This window comes from Corythoichthys intestinalis, chromosome 12 (assembly GCF_030265065.1).
Source record: "Corythoichthys intestinalis isolate RoL2023-P3 chromosome 12, ASM3026506v1, whole genome shotgun sequence".
In the NCBI taxonomy this organism is placed as follows: domain Eukaryota; kingdom Metazoa; phylum Chordata; class Actinopteri; order Syngnathiformes; family Syngnathidae; genus Corythoichthys; species Corythoichthys intestinalis.
In genome coordinates, this window is record NC_080406.1 from 53,666,687 (window position 1) to 53,684,287 (window position 17,601).

Below are 17,601 nucleotides of genomic sequence, written 5' to 3' on the forward strand. Positions count from 1 at the left end.
CTTCAGAACTGTGAGGCGGACGTGCTAACCACGCTACCACCATGCTGCCCCACTACCCTATTTTTGTTTAAATAATAATAATAACTAGCCCTGCAAGAAGGATTGAATGGGCCCTCGCAGTTTGGCCCAACTCGGACATCGCGCAAACTGGGACGGCATGCAAGTCGGGGTGGTGGCAGATCGCCCTCCTCTAATCATGTAATAAGAACCTAACATTTCCCTAGGTGCCAAGCTCTGAAATGTGCACCCTGTAAATCGATAAAAATGTCACATTCAATCAAAAATATCCAATTTCCTGTTATGTTTGGAATATGAGTGGAGGAGACTTTTTGGAGAAGTTTTGGACAAGGTATCGTCTCCCCAAATATCATCACTTTACGTTGAAAAAAAACAAATAGGAGAGGCCTTTTTGAAAAATCCTTTATGTCACCACTAGTCAGAGCTGTAGGCTTGATGCAAATGACCCCTACAGGACCCTTCAGGACTCTCAAGCACGGGAAGTTTGGCGCAAATATGTTGTCTGGTAAAAAAGGCCATTTCCTGTTCCCACTAGGGGGTGCCAGGCCTAATGGGTTATATTTCAATGCAGGCGTGTTCTGGTCAATTTTTACGATTCCGATTCCATTATCGATATTGATTAACGATTCGATTCTTTATCGATTCTCTAATCGATTCTAATTTGGACTAATGGACTGTATGAGGTTCTGGGTTCAATATGTTTTATGGTTCATTCGCCTCGGGTGTCGGTTAGAACATGGACCCCAACCGCTGGGCCACGGACCGGTACCAGTCCGTGGCGCATTTGCTACCGGGCCGCACAGAAATAATACCTTAACGACTGCATTGTGGCAAAATTTACTTTGGCGTGTGCCTCTTAACACACCAATATCCCTGTCTACTCTAGATATAATACTACAGGATAGAATGTCGTCATAGAAATCCATTGATTGGACTGCTAGTACGTCTTGTTTTGTAGATCTATGTGCGCTTGTCCTCGATAATGATGTACAATGTAGGGCGGGCGCATCACATTTGTTCCCGGAAAAAATTAGCGCTCACACTAGAATGGCTGAAAAACAGACGTCTTTGGACACATTTTTTTACGGGGAAAAGGGCACCTGACGAGCCAGAAGATGAGTCTACAACCTCGAAGAAAACAAAATCTATGCTACTTCCCAATCACTAAAGTCCCATGGATTCAATTCAATTCAATTTTATTTGTATAGCCCTACAACAAGGTTGTCTCAGAGGGCTTTACAGAGTCAATTTGATACACAGTTAGATACAGTCGATGAATGAGATGAGTTCATGTCCTGGGCATCCCCCATCCTTAGACCCTCCATGGCGGCAAGCAAAAACTCCAAAAACCCAGTGGGTAAGGAGAAACCTTGGGGAGAACCACAGTCAGGAGAGATCCACTCCCAGGACGGACAGACTATAGATACACCAGGATCTCCAAAGGATTGGATTCGTGACCCATATGTGAATAAACCGAGTGATTCGCGCATGTCTGTGCAACAGGAATATCAGCTTGTAGAGATCGCAAATCACGGCGACCTTAAACGTACATTTGAGACAACACCTCTAGCGAGGTTCTGGATTAAAGTAATTTCGGAATATCCTGACATCGCTAGGAGTACAGTGAAAACTGAGCTACAATTTCCAACATCATATCTTTGTGAAGCGGACTTCTCTCACTCTCCCATCTCGGGACTAACTCGTCTAAACAAAACATGCTTAGGCCTCCCATTGATTCAGCGGGTGAGATGTATTTTCCCTGCACTTAACACGATGGGGATTTTGTATTTGCTGTATTTTTCTGCCACACATTGCCGGTGTTCTGACAAATTTGGCATGCGCGTAACGTTAAAAATGAAGGTGAATGCAGCGGTTTCAAAGTACACACACAAGTACAAACTTTCTTTAAAGAAAGGAATATTAACTTATGTTTGCCATGATAGCTGCACACAACAACTGCACGCAGCTCTCTCACTTAATGACTTCGCTGTGTCGTTAAGCAATAATTTACGCCATTTTTGTGTTGCACATGTATGTTTATGATGTACCAGTAAATAGTTTTTTAGCACCATTGGATAACATTGAGAGTCCAACTGAATATAAAAGAGTGCTTTTTTCAGCGTGACAAAAGCTTTGGGAGCAAAATTTTAAAAGGATGCAAAATTTGGCAGAACACCGGTCCGTGAAAAAAGACCCAAATCACACCGGTCCGTGGTTCAAAAATGTTTGGGGACCCCTGGGTTAGAACACAAGGAGCGGAGAGTGGAGTTGGTCTTTGGCACTTTTAATTCAATTCATTAAGGCAACAGGCACAACTATATACAGGCAATAGCACTTGATATGACATTCATATCATTCATTGAGCAGGGGACAGCATGCGTGGAAAGATGTTGATGTATTTGTATGCGCGTGAAAGAAGACTGGAATGTGTGGGTATATATATGGTTCTGAAAGGAAAGAAAATTATATCATATTAGTGCTGATGCAATAAACAATGCAAATTGACTGTCAAGCAGTCAATAACACACATACATAACTCGCACAGTATAATGAACACAAAGGTGGGGGGCGCGAGTGCGCGCACAACCCGGAAGCATGCTGTGTGCACATGCGGTCATTTTGGCCATAAAAGTGGCAAAAATTAAGCACTTTACACTCATTTGGATGTACAACATCCTCTTAAGATGCTAAAGTAACACATTCCCTCTTAACACAAATGTGCAATGCGAATACAATGTAAACAACGCTCTCCTCGATGACGAGCGGGAGCAACCAGCAGACGTAAGAGTATATACTCAAAACAGTCGCACTGATAACGGCTCTAATTTATCATACGAAGTTTATGACATGAAGAGGAAATACTTACATTCGTTCATGGAGGCACACAGATTAACAGGTGGCCACACTCTACTCCAACCAAATGCGCACCTTACACCTGTTCTCGGTCCCAGAATACGCAGTGCTTGTGACGTAGGACAAAAACAGGAAGTAACTGACTGCTTGCTATGGGAACGAACACATACCCAAGGAACCTTTCGAATAGGAGTACTAAAATTGCTAATAACATCGTTTAGAATTATTTTAGATGCATACAGTGCCTTGCAAAAGTATTCGGCCCCCTTGAACCTTGCAACCTTTCGCCACATTTCAGGCTTCAAACATAAAGATATAAAATTTTAATTAATTAAGAATCAACAACAAGTGGGACACAATCGTGAAGTGGAACAAAATTTATTGGATAATTTAAACTTTTTTAACAAATAAAAAACTGAAAAGTGGGGCGTGCAATATTATTCGGCCCCCTTGCGTTAATACTTTGTAGCGCCACCTTTTGCTCCAATTACAGCTGCAAGTCGCTTGGGGTATGTTTCTGTCAGTTTTGCACATCGAGAGACTGACATTCTTGCCCATTCTTCCTTGCAAAACAGCTCGCGCTCAGTGAGGTTGGATGGAGAGTGTTTGTGAACAGCAGTCTTCAGCTCTTTCCACAGATTCTCGATTGGATTCAGGTCTGGACTTTGACTTGGCCATTCTAACACCTGGATACGTTTATTTTTGAACCATTCCATTGTAGATTTGGCTTTATGTTTTGGATCATTGTCCTGTTGGAAGATAAATCTCCGTCCCAGTCTCAGGTCTTGTGCAGATACCAACAGGTTTTCTTCCAGAATGTTCCTGTATTTGGCTGCATCCATCTTCCCGTCAATTTTAACCATCTTCCCTGTCCCTGCTGAAGAAAAGCAGGCCCAAACCATGATGCTGCCACCACCATGTTTGACAGTGGGGATGGTGTGTTCAGGGTGATGAGCTGTGTTGCTTTTACGCCAAACATATCGTTTTGCATTGTGGCCAAAAAGTTCAATTTTGGTTTCATCTGACCAGAGCACCTTCTTCCACATGTTTGGTGTGTCTCCCAGGTGGCTTGTGGCAAACTTTAAACAAGACTTTTTATGGATATCTTTGAGAAATGGCTTTCTTCTTGCCACTCTTCCATAAAGGCCAGATTTGTGCAGTGTACGACTGATTGTTGTCCTATGGACAGACTCTCCCACCTCAGCTGTAGATCTCTGCAGTTCATCCAGAGTGATCATGGGCCTCTTGGCTGCATCTCTGATCAGTTTTCTCCTTGTTTGAGAAGAAAGTTTGGAAGGACGGCCGGGTCTTGGTAGATTTGCAATGGTCTGATGCTCCTTCCATTTCAACATGATGGCTTGCACAGTGCTCCTTGAGATGTTTAAAGCTTGGGAAATCTTTTTGTATCCAAATCCGGCTTTAAACTTCTCCACAACAGTATCTCGGACCTGCCTGGTGTGTTCCTTGGTTTTCATAATGCTCTCTGCACTTTAAACAGAACCCTGAGACTATCACAGAGCAGGTGCATTTATACGGAGACTTGATTACACACAGGTGGATTCTATTTATCATCATCAGTCATTTAGGACAACATTGGATCATTCACAGATCCTCACTGAACTTCTGGAGTGAGTTTGCTGCACTGAAAGTAAAGGGGACGAATAATATTGCACGCCCCACTTTTCAGTTTTTATTTGTTAAAAAAGTTAAAATTATCCAATAAATGTTGTTCCACTTCACGATTGTGTCCCACTTGTTGTTGATTCTTGACAAAAAAATTAAATTTCATATCTTTATGTTTGAAGCCTGAAATGTGGCGAAAGGTTGCAAGATTCAAGGGGGCCGAATACTTTTGCAAGGCACTGTATATGTTATATTTTTCTTATAGAGTAGTCGGCGAAGAATATGATATGACCCTTTAATAGACTTTTGGGGGGGGGAAATCACCATTTCTTTAAGTAGTCTCATGAATAATGACTTGACCTGTGAAAATATATGCAAAATCACTTGGCGATGATTCCTCAGATTATACTTGGTGAGTGTTCCTTGTTTGAGTAATCATGTAATCTCAATTGCTAAATCCAATGTGTGTAACACGCGTACATTTCGTGATGTAAATTTTACTGTTTGGAATCTGTAAGGGAATCGTTAGATAAACTGCCAATTCCATGGAATTGAAACACATAGAACTCTATAGGAACCGGTTCTCGATTCCCATCCTTATGTATCAGGGACTTACTTGTCATTTTGTGAATTTGGTGTTCTGCCAAAAAAAGTGACCGACTTTGGCACCCCGCCTAGGTCAAGGCCGTGAATGAAAACTCACCATTTTGAGAACCAATATTGAGGAGGATCCAACTCCTCAATATTGGTGAGGAGGTCTCAAATGTGCACCCTGTAAATTGATAAAAATTTCACATTCAATCCAAAATATCCGATTTTCTCTTGGGTTTGGAACATGGGTGCAAAAGACTTTTTTGAGCAGTTTTGCATAATGTAGTCTCCCCAAATTTCATCGCTCAATGTTGAAAAAACCTAACAGGAAAGGCCTTTTTGAAAAATTCAAGGGGGCGCCACTGAGCTATTTTGTCAAGTTTTTTTTTTTTTTTTTTTGGCAACGTTGAAAAATTATCAAAATTTCTGCAAAGCCACATGTAAGTGCAAATTTTTAAGAGTTTTTGTGCATGTTAAAGTCTCCAAATTGGCCATTTTCATTTGCCATGAAGAAGAAATAATAATAATCCTTTGCGTTCCAATAGGCCTCTCGCGCCCAGTTGGGCCCTAATTATTATTGTTTAAATAATTATTACAAACTTTCATTTTATCCAATAAACTTCATTTCACTTCTCAAACACTACTGTATTCATCTGCTATATGATTAGGCATTTGCCGGTATGAGATTCTGACAGTATAGTAACCTTAAGCAAAAATATCACGGTTTCAGGTATTGCAATTACAGCTCTAAAATGTTTTGAGATTTCTGGACGGATTTTTATTTTTCAAAACAACATTAAGCAAACTGGAATTTAAGTATAATGTTAAGTTAAATTTAAAAAAATAGATCAATAAATAAATGAAATATACAAATAAAATTATATTGGCATGCTAATTAGCCATGTTATCTGCCTCGGTAACAAGCTTAGGTTACAGTATGTTTTACCACCGCTAGACACACTACACATGCTGCAGTTAACTTTCGTAGCTAGTGGAAACCTTCATGACAGCGTATACTAACCTTTAATTTTGTATAAATGCGAACTCATATTGGAGATATTGCCTTCTCTGGTAGCCCCAAAACATGTTTTACATGTCGGTTAGCCCATCTAAGCCACGGCTGTGTGTAACTTTCTTGTCCCTGAAGTATTCCCATACGAGCGACTTCGGTTTCTTCGATGGGGGAAAAATCAATGGCAGAAAAGGTTCAGGTGTTTCACGTCCTCCAGCCAACATGCAGCACAGCTGATTCACTGACACTGATCAACAACTTGAGGGGGAGGGATGAGCCCTGCATTTTTGGGACCTAAAAAATAGCTAATACCTTAGAGACGGTATGATGGATAATTTTGGCGGTCTTGAAACCTTGAGGTTTTCATACCACGGTTTACCTTGAAACAGGTAACCGGCACATGCCTATACAGTATATGATATATTTAATTGAAATTTTCCCAAGAATCAGCAATTTGCAAAGGAAAATCATAAAAATTATCAGGGGCGCCAAAACCTTTGCATACCACTGTATATGGACAGTTGCATTTCTGTTTGCAAAACGTGATTATTGATTCTGCAATAATGGCATTTTGAAGGTACACAAATGCACACCATGACTACTCAAACAGTGTGAATTAGAATTACAGTTGCAAAGATGATATTCTGCAAAACTATACACAATACACGTATGAACTGTTGTGTTATGGGTCAGAGTAATTAGAAGATTTCATACACCAGCTATAAATTTAGAGTTAAGACTGCCATAAAACTCTGAAGACTACTTTGTCATTTTTGCATAGTGCAGTTCCGCACTTGAAGTGGGCTCATTCATTATTAATTCATAATGATCTTAACGGAATGCTAGTGAATCGATGATGTTACGTTCGCATCGCTTTCACAGAAAATGGTGCTACGTCGTCTCGTCTCCTGATCAATAATAATTAGCTATTTTTGGCTGCTGCAAAGTTGTTGCCGCTGAAGTCGGTATTGGTTGTGTTCTATTTGTCCGTCAGAGAAAAAAAAAAACACGGGCAAATGTCAGCAGACTCTTTTCGATTACCCTGTTGATAGGAGGTATTTGACCTTCTACACTTTCATCGAGGAACTTGTTTAAAATCCTTTCCTTTTCTTATAGTGCACATCAGTATAAGGCGCACTTCCCAAATTTCACAGAATTTAAGAAAATAATCTATATATAAGCCACACCTGACTATCAGTTGTAACATAGAGATGTTACACAGAAATATTTGATTGATCAAAAATGTCTTTATTATCTCAATAAATCCGCATCACGCCAACTTGCGTCCTCTTTATTCATATGCAGCAACCTGTCCCTCGGAGGAGCCAGGCACTACAAGCCCCGCTCGCATGCTCTTAGGCCAGGGATCTCCAAACCGGTCCTCAAGGGCCTCTGTGGGTCCTGGTTTTTGTACCTACCTTTCGAGCTCAGACCGTTAAACCAATGAGGTTTCAGCTAAAACAATCAGCACCTGACTACAATCAACTGATTATATTTGCAAGACACTAGATTGGTACGAAGGTGTTGTCCTGTTACGTTGGAAAGAAATACAGCACTCACTGTGGCCCGATAAGGAATAGTTTGGGGACCTGCGTCTTAGGCAGTCCGAAACTGTACGAAAAAGCTTCACGGGTGCGTTTAGAGAATAGAATACACATCGAGTGCGATACACACGAGAACGCAAGACTTGTTATAATGGAACACATGGCCTATTCTAATACAAATAGTCCCCAAGTTACAATGTACCCGACTTAAGTGATTTTGACTTGACGAAGCCGGCGTCTCGTCACAACAGGGATTCCCCTACATACATGACATTGTGGCGCACCGCCACAGCAAAATAAAAGCTGCCACGCGTTGCAAATTAGAATTTTTTATTATCATTTCTTTTTTTAAGGCTGTTTCAAACTAGCGGCAGCCGAACATGAGTAGTTCAGCCGCAACCTATTCATTGTATATTGTAATGTCTATAACTATTGCGGCCCCCTTAAGAGACGATTGGACTGAGGAGCTGTGACGGAGAGGGAAGCAAGTAGGACGAATGAGAGAACGGGCAAGATAGCGGGCGATATCGGTTATATGTCGAGGCAGCCCGCTGTTACGTTGTTATTGTTTTTCTTTGTTATTGTTATCACATTAAAGTGGTAACAAAAAACTCTTACACTCTTCTCCTTCTTCCCCGTATCAGGAGCCTTACATTAGTTTGGATCTGACTTTTCGGCGAAAGTGAGCGGTGGACGACCGTCTTGGACGGAAGGCCACGTTTGAATGAATTTGCGCCGAGAGGCGTAACCCAAAATAGAGCCTTGCTCTATGTCCAGAGTGCCGCCGCGCTAACTTCGACAACGAGGGGCAGGCGTACTTATTATATCTGTGCTATCAGGCTGTTTCGGCATACGGATATACGCAATCGCAGCTGATGAAACTTTGAAAAACGCGCTTTTTTTCCCAAGTTTTGCGAGCTCTGGGACACTCGAAAGATGACTCTCATACCTCTCCTTGTTAAGTTAATGGTACCTTGATGTGCGTTTGTGTGGAAATGTAGATCACAAACAAGAACAAAAAACGAAACTAGTGAAATTCTCTTCACAGCCATTAGAATTTTCCCGCACTCCTTGAAATGGATCCGTTGACAGAAGGACTCTTACTGTTGTGGTAATGTAGTACGTATTAGGGCCAAATAAAAGGAAAAAGAAGGACTACGACGGAGGTCTGCAACCCGCGGCTCTAGATCCGCGTGTGGTTCTTTAACGCTCCCCTAGGGGCTTCCAGGAGCTTTTTCATAGATTTTTGAAAAAGGAAAAAGATGACGGAGGGAAATACATTTTTTAAGACAAACATGACATAAACATTTTTTCAACTCAATAATATTGTAATGAAGTTAAACTTGAGGTGGCATCGTACAACAGAGTAGTCATGTGGTGCGTCATTCTCTATGGGATCCAATGCAGGGAAAATACAAATTTAATCATGAAGGCAATCATGTATTTGTAGCCAACTTAGTCATTTTGATAGTAGGCTAATATAGCTTATATCGATACATACAGCCGGGGCTGCTTTCATTATAAGGCTTACACAAGGCTTTTAATTTTTTTGCGGCTCCAGACATACTGTATCAGTTTGTTTTTTTTGTCAAATATGGCTCTTTCAACGTTTTGGGTTGCTGGCCCCTGGGTCACTATGAGATGTAAGTCGTTCTATTGCTACGAAAAAAAAAAAGTTGTATTATTACGTAGGGTAACGTAGCTGTAATCAGCTACGCATTTTACGTCATGTACCGTAGCAGAGAGCTACGACATTAGCCTGGCTAATGAAATATTTCAAATATATCTTTGTTATGGTTCTTCTTGGAGGAAAGAAACATGAAAAATAAATTTCGCCATGGCACAACATGGTTGGGCTGTCCGACTCCGATGCAGCCCACCACCACAGTTTCAAAAAAATCCTAGGGGAAACCCTGCACAGTACCTTACAGTATCTTATTGTTTATTTTATTAATATGACTGTTCTGTCCTTTGGCGAGATATGTATTTGATTATAATGTTGACTTTCGTTTTGTGATGCATGCTTTTATTTTGGCGAAGGAAATGTAGAGCAGGAAGTACTTCGGCACGCGAGTTAAAGCACATGTACACACGAAGAACGTATTTGCGCACACACGAGAAGTCGCGCAGCCGAGTGAGAGCGCGAGGGGAAACATTACAGCTTATCTTGCTGTCTAGGTAGGACTTCGCTCAAACGTCATGGCGAGGACAGTACAATGACGTACAGTATAATACATGTTAGGTCGCCAGCGTAGTAACAGAACTCGTTCGTAACCTGGGGACTATCTGTATTACAGACTTTGAACTAAGTGGCTATGTCATCATGACGTGCCAGACGGCGGAGTCAAATGGAATGAAGGCGTCATTTTTTTTTTTTTTTTTAATGAGAAAATAGCAAGCTCATTTGTCCCAAAAAATCCATTAATAAGCCACTTTGTTGTAAAAGCATCAGGGTAAAAATAGACAGGAAAAATAGCGCTTTGTAGTCCGAAAAGTACGTAATTCACATTAGAAAAATTAAGAGCTTCCTGATATACTAGTAGATTTGTAAGATTTAACTCTCTGCCTCAAGTGGGGCACTTTAAATCGTTGGCTCTCGTTTTCTTTCTTGGGGACATCCATTTGTGGAGCAAAGGAGCCTCACTCGTACTTACACAATGCACTCTCACAAAATGTAAGTGCCGGCGGATGCAGTTGAACTTGGATGATTCAGCTTGGACGGATATTTTTTTGTGCGTTGCTTTTGTTTTTCACCTACAAATAAGGTCCACTTACCTGGGAGGGTTTGTTTCTTGCCTGAGGAGACACGAGTGATGTCGCTGCATTTCTAAATCCAGTTTTTGTCCAACTGTAAACAACTGGAAAGGAGTAAAAAAAAAAATAAATAGGCTAAATATACTCAAGGCGATATATTATGGATTTTTTTTGCGCAATTTTAAACAGTCCCCAGGTGTCTTAAAACTTCCAAGAAACATCTTGTTTCTTGCTGCAATGAGAGCATTTTGAGGGTATGGCAATGCGTCAACAGCTTCACCAAGCAATCAGGTCGTACCTCAAGATTTGAGTGACTAAGAATGCTCAATAAAACAGATACGAGCACTGGGCATGGTGGCAGTGAGTTCAACTCTACTCACTTCACAATTAATCTTTGTCCGTGTGACTTTGTTATCCTGGTAACAGTGTCCAAGTTGTGCAAATTTTCAGAGAACCAAAATCAAGTTACCTTACCTCTTTTCAGACTTATATCCCGCTAAATTCCCATGTAAGGTGACGCAGGATTTACCTGTGTCAAGGCTTTCAGACATGGGGAGATGTACCAGGAATTACCCGGGTTAGACACCTTTAGACTTGTCCCATGTTAGTAACTTGGCGCTCTCTGTGCGGGTAGGGCCGGATTTTATAACCTGGATATTACGTCATTTTTGATTGGCATCGGCAACAAAATAAACCACACATTTCCAAAGATGGACGATGGACTGTCTCTTCCTCGGCTGTACGATCCAGTAGCAATTTCATTCCGTTAGGTTTCCAGTTAAATTTTGCTATCTTTCCAGTTTGCAATGTTGATGATTGCGGTTTGTTTATTGCGAAGAAAGAGGAAATGACGATCAGCCCACCATCAGCCTTTGCGCTTTGACCCTGGAATTACTGCATTTTCTGCACTATAGACGTAGATGAAGAAAATGAAGAAATGGCTTAGAGTTGCCACAACCAAAATAGTTTTTTATTTTATTGATTTAATGGCAATGGATGGAAACACAATCAGGGACCTCAAAATCTCTGAAGCATCCAGTTGAATGTGTCCTAATTCATGAATATAGGAATGTGGTGTTCATGAACTGTGGAACCAAAACAGTGCTACCACAAAGTCAACCAGGTTTATGTCCGTGTCATCTACGTGTCAGTCGACCCGGGGTTTCCGATATAAGGGCTACCCGTTTATATCCTGGCACTTAAACAGAGTTCAGCGTACAGTGAGGAGCAGAAGTATTTGCACCCCTTGTGATTTTGCAAGTTTACCGACTTAAGAAAATACGTAGAGGTCTGAAATTTCAATCATAGCTGCATTTCCATTTATAGAGACATAATCTAAAAAAATCCAGAAATCAAATTGTATTGTTAAAATATTTTATTTGTAACTTACTAGGTTTCATAAGTATTTGTACCCCTGAGAAAATCAGTGCTAATAATTAGTATAGAAGCCTTTGTTTGCAATCACAGATATCAGACGCTTTCTGTCGTCCTACGCCATATTTTCACCTATGGAAACAGGGATTTTGGTACATTCCTCCACACAAATCTTCTCTGGATCTGTCAGGTTTCGGGGCTGTCCTTGAGAAACCCGAAGTTTCAGCTCCAAACAAAGATTTTTTATTGAATTGAGGTCTAGAGACTGGCTAGGCCACTCCAAAACCTTGATAAGCATTTTACGCAGCTTGGTCAGCTTGGCTGTGTGATTCAGATCATTTGCCACGTTTACATGGAGCCAAATATTCCAATTACAATCGGAATATTTGTTCAAACCAAAAGAATGTGTTCCATATAAACACCTCATTCGGAATGAACAGGCCCAAACCGAAGGCAGACACATGTAAACGCTGGATCGGAATAGATGAAGTGACATGTAAACAGCTGATGTGAAATTTCCATTCGGAATGATTTGAATCGGTATGAATAAAAGTCAGCATGTAAACGTGGCTATTGTCATGATGGAAGATCCAGCCACGACTCATCTTCAGGTCTCTGACTGAGGGAAGGATGTTGTGGCTCAAAATTTGACGATACATTTCACCATTCATCATAGGTGGAGTTTGACTTTTGGGGCAGGGGGGGCACAACATGTTGATGACCCAGAAACACAGTGTCAGCAATAAAATTAACTTACAAGAATAGTTATAATAATAAGTTGACAATGAGCGTTTTTTTGTTTCCCATCATTCTATAAGGGAATTCTAAATCAGGCTGCTTAGGCAATACTTTTCGTCAAGATCGCCATCCATTGAATATGGTACACCCGCCGGTGTCGTGCCATTGTAGTTACCCCCGTCAAAAATTGTCAAATCAAAGCTATTTTTCTTTGATTGATTTTTTTTTTTGATTGGAGTCGTTTTTTTTTTTTTTTTTTTTTAATTTAAGCAACTTTTTGATTGAAATAATGTTGATTTGTGTTTGGGCCACATTTTGGCTAGGATGTTTTTTGTCTTAATCATTCAATCAAAAAATAAGTTGCTTCAAAAAAATATATTTTCAAAAAGAAAAATCACCTCAATCAAAAAAAGAAAAATTTAAATCATAGAAAACATTTCTGAATGCGAAAAAATATTTGAGATTGAAAAAAAATTGCATTTGAACACTTAATTTTTAATTGAAAAAGTTTTGATTAAAGCAATCCTTTTTATGTTTGGGCCATTATATTGTGTCTAAATCATTAATTAAAAAAAAAAAAGTTGCTTCAATCAAACAAAAAAATATTTTCAATCAAGGGAAAAAAAAAACATTTGAAAAATAAAATTGCCCTCCCCTATATATTTTTTTAATTATATGCTAAGCAAATGACCGTCTAAGGTGCTAATCACATACTCAAAAAAATAATTTTGACCCATTATAAAAATATATTTTTTTGTTCATTTAATTCGTTTTTGTTGCAGTTTTATTGCTTTATAACGTCTATATATACAGTATAGGAAAGTCAATTTCATGCAATAACACTTTTCGGCCACCGGGGGGGCTGCCCCCCCCCCCTTAAAATCCACTTATGCCATTCATCCTCTGCTTTATTCAGTACAGTCGTCCTGTCCCCTTTGCCCAAAAGCAGCCCCAAAGCATGAGGTTTGCACCCTCATACTTCACAGTGGGGATGGTGTTCTTGGGATTGAGCTCATCCTTCTTTTTCCTTCACACACAATGAGTAAAATTTGCACCAAAATGTTTGACTTTGGTCTCATCTGACCACATGACTTTCTCCCATGACCCCTCTGCATCATTCAGCTGGTCCCTGGCAAACTTCCAAAGGACCTTCTCATGTACTGGCTTCAACAGGGGAACCTTCTGAGCAATGCATGATTTTAAACTGTTGCACCGTAGTGTTCTACTGACAGTAGCCTTTGACACTGTGCATCCAGCTCTTTTCAAGTCATTGATCAGTTCCTGTCTTGTAGTTCTAGGCTGAGTCCTCACTTTTCTAATCATGAGTAATGCCCCACAAGGAGAGATTTTACATGGAGCCCCGGTCAGAGGTAGATTATCTGTCATGTTTAGCCTTTTCCATTTTATAACAATTGCTGCAACTGATGATTTATTCTCACCAAGCTGCTTTCCGCTTGTCCCATAGCCTTTTCCAGCTTTGTGGAGCTCAACAATTTTTTCTCTAGTGTCTTTTGAAAGCTCTCTTGCCCATGGTAGAAGTTGGATTATGACTGACTGCAGGGTGCACGGGGGACAATAATGAGCTCAAACGGGTGGTGGGTGGGTCGGTGGTTACTAATCGGTTATAGGGTGACTTTTTTTTAAGGTAGACTGACAACTGTTTGAGTGTCATAATTATTGCTGATTCTCAGGGGTACAAATACTTTGAACCCCAGTAAATTACAAAAAAAATATATTTAAAAAATCATACAATGTGATTTCTGGATAGGCCTTTTTTTAAAAAAAATTTTAATAGATTATGTCTCTATGAGTGGAAAGCATGTATGATTGAAATTTCAGACATCTACCTATTTTCAAAAGGGGTAACTTGCAAAATTTCAAGGTGTGCAAATACCTCTGCTCCTCACTGTATGTCTGAAAGGGGCTCATTATGCACAAACTGTAATTATTTGCCTTCTAGTAGTCTTTTATGTTTCATTAGTACATGTGATTATCAAAGGACAGACTAAGAATTTCTCAGTTTGGTTGGCACAGATTAATAAATTTTTCATTTCAACAAGGAGAAATGAATTTTGTCATTGAAAACCTTTGACAGTATACCCGCCACTTACAGTTACGATTTTTAACGTGGGAGGTTATGATAATACGCCACTAGGAATTTGAAGCTTGGAAAAAAAACGATGTGCAATCACGATTAACTCAGTCACTCCCAACCATTTTCAACATAGCAACCTTCGCTCCCGGCCATTTTTCTGGATTTTGACTGATTTTGCAAGGCCCACAGAAATTTCTGTCCTATTGCTATATAAACATGGAACCCACCAAAAGAAAGATTGGACTCTCTTCTTTCAGCAGAAAAAAAGTTCTTTTACCATTCTTTAGAAATCAGCATTAGAAAATAGCTTAGAGCAATTTTCCAATTTCTGATGAAAAAAAAACGAGGAAAATGAGCTTTTTGTAAACGCATACATTTCAAACTTTGACTTTTACCAAGCTATTTTTTGCATTAGTTACATCCCGAACATCTGAATAATGTTTTCCTTCTACAAAATACCATGAACAACCAGACAAATAGAGCTTTTGATAGCAAAGTAACAATTTATTCACACGACTACTGAGAGATGATGGTTTGTCGCCGAGATGACGCCGTTGTCGCCACGTCAGCCGTGTAAACTTTTCCCTCATCGTGGTCTGCCTCACAAAGATGGATTATTTTTGCGTTTCTGCGGGGTCTGCTTGGCGAGCCGCTGCACTGGGGGTCTCACTCGTTTTGCTCGGTCATCCAGCGCCCGGCCTCCCAGGCATCCTCTCGGTTGCTTTGTTCAGTCGGCGCGCCGCCTGGCATCATGCCGCCAGCGCTCCGACCATGCTGCCCGGCCGTTCACTGCTGTTGAATCGGGTTGTCTTGTCTTACAAAATGCGCTACTGCCCTCCAGTGGCCAGTTTTATAGCTTTAAAATGGGTTTGGCGCGTTGTTCTTTGTTTCTCAGATAGAGCGGAAGCTATGTATGCTTCTTATAAAAAATAATAAAATTAAATTTAAAAAAAAACGCAAAAGACGTATAAATATGTTTTTGGGACAGTGAAGCATTTAAAAACAGAACGTATTTATACGTTTCTGGGAGCAAATTAGTTAAATGGCCACAATGCATCATTCTAGATATAAGCTCAGTTTTTAAATATTCTTGCTGCATTTTTGTAAAACCTACAGACGTATGTATGTAAGTTCTACTGCTATTTACTGAAGATAGGAAAAATGTAGGTGATTTGTTTATTACGATGAAAGAAGAGTCTGTTCTTCATTTTAGTAGGTGCATGCATAAGCATTTAACTCAATATTTTTTCATTCAAATGCACTAAAATAGGGTTGCAATATCCACTATACGGTGGGCAACTCGGAAAAAGCTGGCACTGAATGAGTCAATACCCATTGTACATCCCCTTCAAAGGTGTTTTGTTTTTTAAAATGACCTTTATTAAAACATTGTCTTTTTAGCATGCTTTGTAGTTTTTGGTCCTCATTAGTGATTAAACACAAAATGCATACCAACACATACATTTTTTGGCAACAACAGTGACACAGGCACTAATGAGCTTTTTTTGCGCATTGCGCGACTCGCCCAGCGACACAAAATATATTTGACTGCAAAAAAAGGACTCACTGCCTTTACATAAAAGCACAATGAGAAACATGCAAAGGGAATATGTAATTGTACAGCTAAGACTTCCATCATTTACAGCCTGATAGTGTAGCAGCCAGGGGGTCTGGGTATCTCTCTCAAATACTACCTTGCTCTCTCCCTCCCATACTTGTCAAGATACACATTCTTTGTTGTTGTCAGACTTGAGCCGGGGTTGTTAAAGATCTTTGCTGCCCCCTAACGGTTATATGGATGTCAGCCCTGATCCCAAAGAGAAGACCACCAAAATATAATAACCTGGTTGAAATGTTGCCTTGCTGTGGGAGATGGAGGGTGAACTGTGACTGTGTGTGTTTCTGTAACAAATAAGGATATGCTGCTGTTTGCTGGTAACAATCTCCCCAGAGACAAAGAGTATGCAGCTCAATGCAAGAAGAGATTGCAAGGCACCGGCAGAACGATAAAAGGAGGACCATTTAGCTCCTCTCTGAGGATAGAGATCATACAGATTTGTCTCCCTCAGTCTGTCTGTCTTGGTTTGCTATATCATATCAACAAAAAGAACAACATCTGAGGACTGCACTGAACTGAGTTGCAAGAAGCTGAGACATGAGTTGGTTGCCTTCCTCAGATCTGCAGACCACCCACTAGTTAAAAATGCGTTTCCTAGCTGATACTGGATTTTGCATCACACAAACCAGGGGACACTTAAAGCGGAAGTTCAGGATTTTTGACAGTAGGCTTAGCTTCGCATTAGCAGGGGTTCAGTTAGTTGGTGGAGTTGATTTCAACAAATTCAGTTCTATTTCCAAGTTATTTGTTAGTTTCAGGGCACCGGAGTGGCTAAGCTAGCCTGAGTCAACGGCATCACTATAGCATGCCAATAAAAAACCAGATATGCACACATGAAAATCATGGATGCCGCAATCAGTCAATAGTGTTGGCTGTGTTTTCAGGATAAAGTTATTAAAACTTAACATTGCATGTCAATAATTGCAGTATGAACAGCAAAATTTGTAATCCAGAAGCTCTGCAGAGGAGCAGGGCGGAGTGATATCACAGTTTGTTTTTTTCACCGCTGATTTTTTATGTCGTAGCCAGCAGCAAGTGACCAGTTTATATTTTTCCTCGTTCTTCATAGGGAATTTGTGGAAAGTTTCCTTTGTTGTTGTTTCCACAGCCTCTAAACGCTCATTTCGCCATGTTGCCGGCCATCAGTTAACTCAGCAGACTGATACCACGTTCGAGGAAGGTGGAAGGTCAGAGTTTCCAACCTCTGATCAGGAAAAATATAATTAGTACACCTCTACTATTTGATCGCTTATGAGAAGTCAGGTTTGCTGGAGGTCATAATGTCTTTTGAACAGCAAAATAAAAAACAACTTGTGGCGATCAGTCATCTTTGCTGTTTACATTCGCTTGCAATGCTTTAAGGTCACAACTGGTACCCTCC

At 40.3% G+C, this 17,601-nt stretch overlaps 1 protein-coding gene across 1 annotated transcript in view; it reads left to right on the forward strand.

The window, feature by feature from the left end:
* The window catches only part of tmeff2a (transmembrane protein with EGF-like and two follistatin-like domains 2a), a 315,395-nt gene that overhangs the window by 282,414 nt on the left and 15,380 nt on the right, over positions 1-17,601 (forward strand). The gene's annotated exons all lie outside the window — the stretch shown is intronic.